We start from the raw sequence: 5,670 nt of genomic DNA, 5'->3' as shown, positions 1-5,670 counted from the left end.
TGGTACCTCTTGTTCCTCCTTGCTGTTGTCTCTCTCCTGTAGGCAGTGTGGTACCACTGTGCCTATGAATAGCTGTTCCCCCAGTACATGTGCCCTTCTGAGCTGTGAGTTGCAGTGTGTTTCCCCAGGAACCCCAACCCTCTGCTTTCCCTTCCTTAGGCAGCTGAGATTGGTGGTGCTTCACACCTTTAAGCATCCTTTTCTCACTACCCTTTGTCAGATCTGTGAAATGTACTATGCCTTCTCAGAGAATTGGCACATCTAAGTGGGGAATGCATCCCTGTCATGGACAAAGAGCTGACAGTTGCGTCTCCCGTGAAACTTACCTCTCTGTGTGCATTTCTAACTTTTTCGATTCGCTAGTGACTGTTAAGGGCCTCATTAGTGTATTAGCACTGCTCTGACCTCCTGGCACAACTGCAGTGTGATGGCGATGCCTCTCCTGGACTCCTTCAGGCTGCGCTCATTAAGCTCTTCCCCTCATTTTGTCTGAAGCAGTGTGCTCTGAACTATTGCTGTGAGGGGAGGGTTCGCTGGAGGTGCCTGCAAGATGCAGGCAGGTTTTGCAGTGTCTGGGGTGTTGCCTCATTCTAGGGGAGCCTACCTTGAAGAGATGAAGCAACCAAGACCTCATCCTACTGGCAACAATAGTGCTATGTGACCTCCTTTCAAAGCTGTAGGAAAGCAGAAACAGGGCATTGACCATTGCCTCGTGCTTCCATCAGCTCGCACAGCTCCTCAGGTGCTAATGTAATTTAGAACTTCCAGTGGATAAACCGGGATTGATCTGTCCTCTCTAAAGAATCTTAGACTGATCAACTTGTGTTGAGGCGCAACCTCCCAGAAAGGTTTCTTTCCTCCTCTATCTAGGTGGGAGGGAGACAAATTCTCCGTTAGTGAGGTGCTCTAAATACAAAGCTGTTTCTTCTCCACCTCCCAGCTGATGAGGTGTAAGCTGCAGCTTACAAAGGGGGCACTGAGCCAGGCTTGGCAAGCCAGCCTCCCTTTTCATATTAGCTTCCTGATGCAATCTCACACTTGCCTCCCAGTGCTGCTGCAACCAAAGTGTGGCTGCCTGTGCTCGCTGCTGAGTCTAAGCCATATCAGTTACACCCGTGCGTGGTTCCAGCTGTCAGAGCTGAGCCCCCTGAAGAGAGGGCCTGGTTGAAGGTCTCAGTCAAGTCAGGCCTTTCTCAGAGGTGTCTGCTGCAGCCCTGTAGGATTTTTGGTGAGTTGCCAGAGAACAGGAGGCAAAGAGAATTTGCCGTGAGAAATGCCATGCAGTTATTTGTTCCCAGCCTACCGTTGTGGGTTTGTTTCTTTCTTTGCTACCAGGACAGTGCGTAGAGTCTCTATAACTGGTTCTCACCCATCCACTATTTCAGGATCTAGGTGTATCTACTTAGTAGCAAAAATTTATATAGGTTAATTCCCACACTCCCAATGAATGAATCATTAAGGGAACAAAGGAAGGTACCTCCTTTAAAGTATCACTGCCACCTGCATTATGAACATACGCCCAAGTTTACCTGTGCATATTTAACCCCTTATCAGAGCAAATAAATGACAGTCAGCTCTGGCACTGGCTGCACCTCTGACATGGTCGGCAGGAGGAAACACGTTCCTGCACTTAAAAATGGTGTGCAAAACTCAAAAGAATGCTGAAAAAGAAAACAAAACCCCATATAGGATTCATTTAACCATGCAGCTAGACCTGGCCAGAGGTATGTCCCACCTCCCACACCCTTCAGTTTCCAGGCACATGTAGGAGCGGTACCCTGCAGAAATGCTTAGCATCTGGCAAAACAGAGCTGGGAAAGTGTACCTCCCACCAGGAAAGCTCAAAAGCCTCCTTGCCTAGTAACTGATGAGCGGTTTGAGTGGAGCAGCTGACGGTCAAAGCCAAAGGATGCAGTAGCTTCCAGGGAGAGCAAATTGTTTCTTCCTCAATGCAAGAAAGAACGGCATCCTTTTCAGCCGAGAACTGCAGATTGGCCTGAATTGCAAGCGGGAGGAAGAGGGACGGCTGTATCTCCTGTGTGTTTTTCCCACTTAGTTGGGTTGTCAGTATACAGTCTTGGAAGAGGTGTGCCCCAAGGATGTGAAAGGAGATAAGCCACTGAACTGTATTAGCACATGAAAGGAAAAACAGTGGGAGCTTCCAAAGGATGGCAAAGGTTCAAAACCTGCTCACAGAAGCACATAGTTGTGGATGATTACTGCAGCACACTCCTCCAGCTGGAGGTGTGGCAGTGTAGCATGAGATGAGAACGTAGCAGAAAGTGAGTAATGCCGGTGCCATTCTTAGTAAGGAATCCTATTTTTAGTACGGATTGGCTTGGAATATAAATGGCTTTAAAATCAAAGAGCCAGTGAAAGGAGAACTCCAGTGAAAGGTGCTGACTGCAAAAAGCACAGCCTCCCTCTGAAGATGATCCCGAGACACACCATTGCAGAACGGTGTAGGCTCTTTGGCCCAGTGCTCTGTCGTTGCGCTGTCCCACTCTTTCTTTTAGGCACCGTTAGAGGCAGGATCCTGGGCTTTTCTTTTGGTCCCTGCACTCTGCAAGCACCCGGTAAAGTGCTGTGCAGCCAGGGACTTCTCTTCTCCAGCCAGGGAGATAGAGGCACGACACGACATCGGGCAACAGACTTACGTGAAAGGTGGATTGGTGTCCTTGTGTTGAATCTAGCTTGCCTCCAAAGGCAGAAGGACAGAAATCCCATCTTTAGTTTCCATCAGTGAACTAAATATGGAGAGGAAGCACTGTGGTAAAAGTTTCCAGCGCACCCAATGCTCGGCACTCCGAAGGGTTCAGTCGCCTGATACCTGCTGAGTTGCTGGCACTGAAGGGACAATAGTGCCTAACTCCTTTTGCATCCCAAGCTATGTAGAAAGTTACGTCACGCAGGAGCAGTGGCCAGTGTTGCTATCAAATGATTTTCACTGCTTGGATCATTGTGAGCAAATTATTGTCCTTTGGGTGTCAAGTGTGTTTCACAGGTTGGCTAATTCTGGCGAGGGCGACAGGACGTTTGCCAGCACATGTTGTGTTATAAAAGCTGCAGTCTTTCTCAGGCCCAGCTTACCCAAAGCAGGAAAGAGACTGAGAGGAGTGCTGCAGAAGCGTCTGTCTTTCTCAGGGAGAAGAGGTTTGCCTTGGAAAGGCTGTGACATACCCTGCTTCCTGAGGGTGACGGCTGGAAGGGGTCAGCTACCTGTATTGATCCAGCAACAGTCACAGCTGAGGTTGTTCACTTGTTACTACTATGCAAATACTGTCTGTGTGGAAAGGAACGCCACCACATGCATTGCTGAAGTGCAATGCCGTTAGTCAGGGCTGTGCTGGAGGTAGTCGAGTCAACAGCCGTTCCCATCCCGAGCCGTTCTCAACACAGCTGTTAAAAGCCAACTCCAGCAAGCTCCGTTTCCCCCTGCTGCCTTGCACTCCAGAGCCCTTCTTCCTGCTCCCTCCATCACCTCCCCAGCGCTGGAGCAGATGGTCTAGAGCCTGGGAGCCCATATTTGCCTGCAACATGTCTTCAGAGGAGGAATGGAGATTTCAAAATACTCAAGGTTGCTGCTGGTTTGAGACCAACTCCCATGTTTGTAGCATACCATACAGGTACAGGGAGTAACAGCCTCTTTGTGTCCCCCAGGGAAACCCTGGGTCTCCGCAGTGCGGCAAAAGCGAGACATCTCCAAAAGGTCTGTGTAGGCGTACATAGACTTTCTGCAACTGTGGTGGGATCCTAGGTTAACCAGAGTTTTGAGGTGGCTCTGCCTAGGCCTTCTCTGTATCACCAGCTCTCCAAAGACCACCAACAAGGCTTTGAAACTCCAAAGCTGGTTATATGAGAACATAAGCGAGAATAATTAACTTCTTGAGTAGAATGAAAAGTACAAAGGGCTGGTTGAAAATAAGGGCTGTTATTGGCCATAACACCTCCCTGCTAGGCACAGACACCTTCTGTCCTTGCAGGGGCTTGCTTTCTGCCAACTCAGTGGCTCTGGATTGCAGTAAACTGCACGGTCCCTTCTGCGGTCCCTTCTGCCCCACAGGAAAAGCAAAACCTCTCTTTCTTATCTTTGTGTTCTAGGTGTGAGGCGAGTCCCCTCGGCAGTCTGCCTTTTTTAGAGAGCATAGCACCCAGATGAGATCCAAATAAATAAAACAGATACTGTCTCTCACCGTGACTCAGAAATGGGTAGTCTGGTCGGCGGTCTGTACATGTGTTCCAGACATGGCTGTGATTTCTGGAGATCTAATGCTCTGACTCACCTGGAGGAGATCTAGAAATCCTGGGCAAATGTCCAGAGGCCTCACATTCTACCTGGACACCATTTCCCAGCAGAAAAGGAGGAACAAACAAGGGAATCCCTGGTAATTTGTGGGACCCACTGTGTCCTGCACGCAGATCTGACCTACCCACTGCTCTTACTGTTATTTTGACTCAGTTAACAGACATAGAGGCAACTTTGCCCTTCTGGTTCTTCATAGTCTTTTAGTGTAAACAGCAAAACAAAACCTCTTTCTTCACTGTCATGAGACAGTCTCATGTCTGAGATCCAGGGCACCTTTCGGAATGGATTGTGCTTTAAGAGCAGCTGTTCAGATGTTCAAGGTAGAGGGATCTAAGAAGTGGTTGATAACCACTTTGCAAAGCCTGTGGTGGGGAGGGAGTGGCTTGGGGGCTTCTTGTTTGGTTTTTCCTTTGATGTACAATATTAAAGGTAGCATTTGGAATGTCTCTCCTTTTCTAATTTGTCGATCATGGAGCAAAATTAGGAAGTTTAATCTGATGTGGCACTTATCAACTTCTGGCTGGGCAGCGAGGGACCGTAACCTGACTGAGACCATGTGATCAGGAACTTGTTCTTACATGCATAACCCATATGTGGTTATTGCCATGGCTTTTTCATTGACCTCTGCCCTTAGACAGAGGGAACTTCTCGGAGTGAGGACTCTCTTTAGGAGTTTGCAAAATGGCAGCCACCACTGTCAACAAAGGGATGTTTTGCTCCGGTCTTTGCTGGTCTTCCTTACCTGCCTGCCGAGAGCCCTGTACTGAGCGCAGCCAGTGTCATGTGCAGCACACGGGTTAGCAATGCGGAGCCTGGGTGGCCTCCCTGCTGTTAGCACATGCGTCTGCAGGAGATACTAAAGTTCATGTGAGAAGGTTCAGGTATGTGAAACAATGGTTGTGATCTGAAGGCTTGTGTGTTTGCTTTAGAGGTAAAGAAACACAGTTTAATACTTCAAGTGCTCTCCTTTGCTTAACATATAATCTCAAATAGGGACTCTCTGCAGGGGAAATTCTGCCCTAGGATCAGCAAACAGGGTTATTGGTAAAGTGCCTGGCTGCTAATCGCTGACCACAAGTAGGAGGTATTTCAAGGAGAGGACTGCTTTTCTTTCTTCTGATGAGAATGGCTGTCTAGCAGATCACAGAATCACAGAATCACAGAGTGGTCAGGTTGGAAGGGACCTCTAGAGATCATCTGGTCCAACCTCCCTGCCAGAGCAGGTTGCAGGTTGCACAGGACGGCATCCAGGCGGGTTTGAAATGTCTCCAGAGAGGGAGACTCCAATATCACAGATCCGTGACATTAGTTCAGGAAGAAAAAAATGTCGCAGAAAGGTCTAATTTCACCCTTTTAAATCCAAA

This window comes from Vanellus vanellus (genome assembly GCF_965231255.1).
Source record: "Vanellus vanellus genome assembly, chromosome: 4".
Classification (NCBI taxonomy): Eukaryota; Metazoa; Chordata; class Aves; order Charadriiformes; family Charadriidae; genus Vanellus; species Vanellus vanellus.
Note: the sequence above shows the minus strand (reverse complement) of the source record.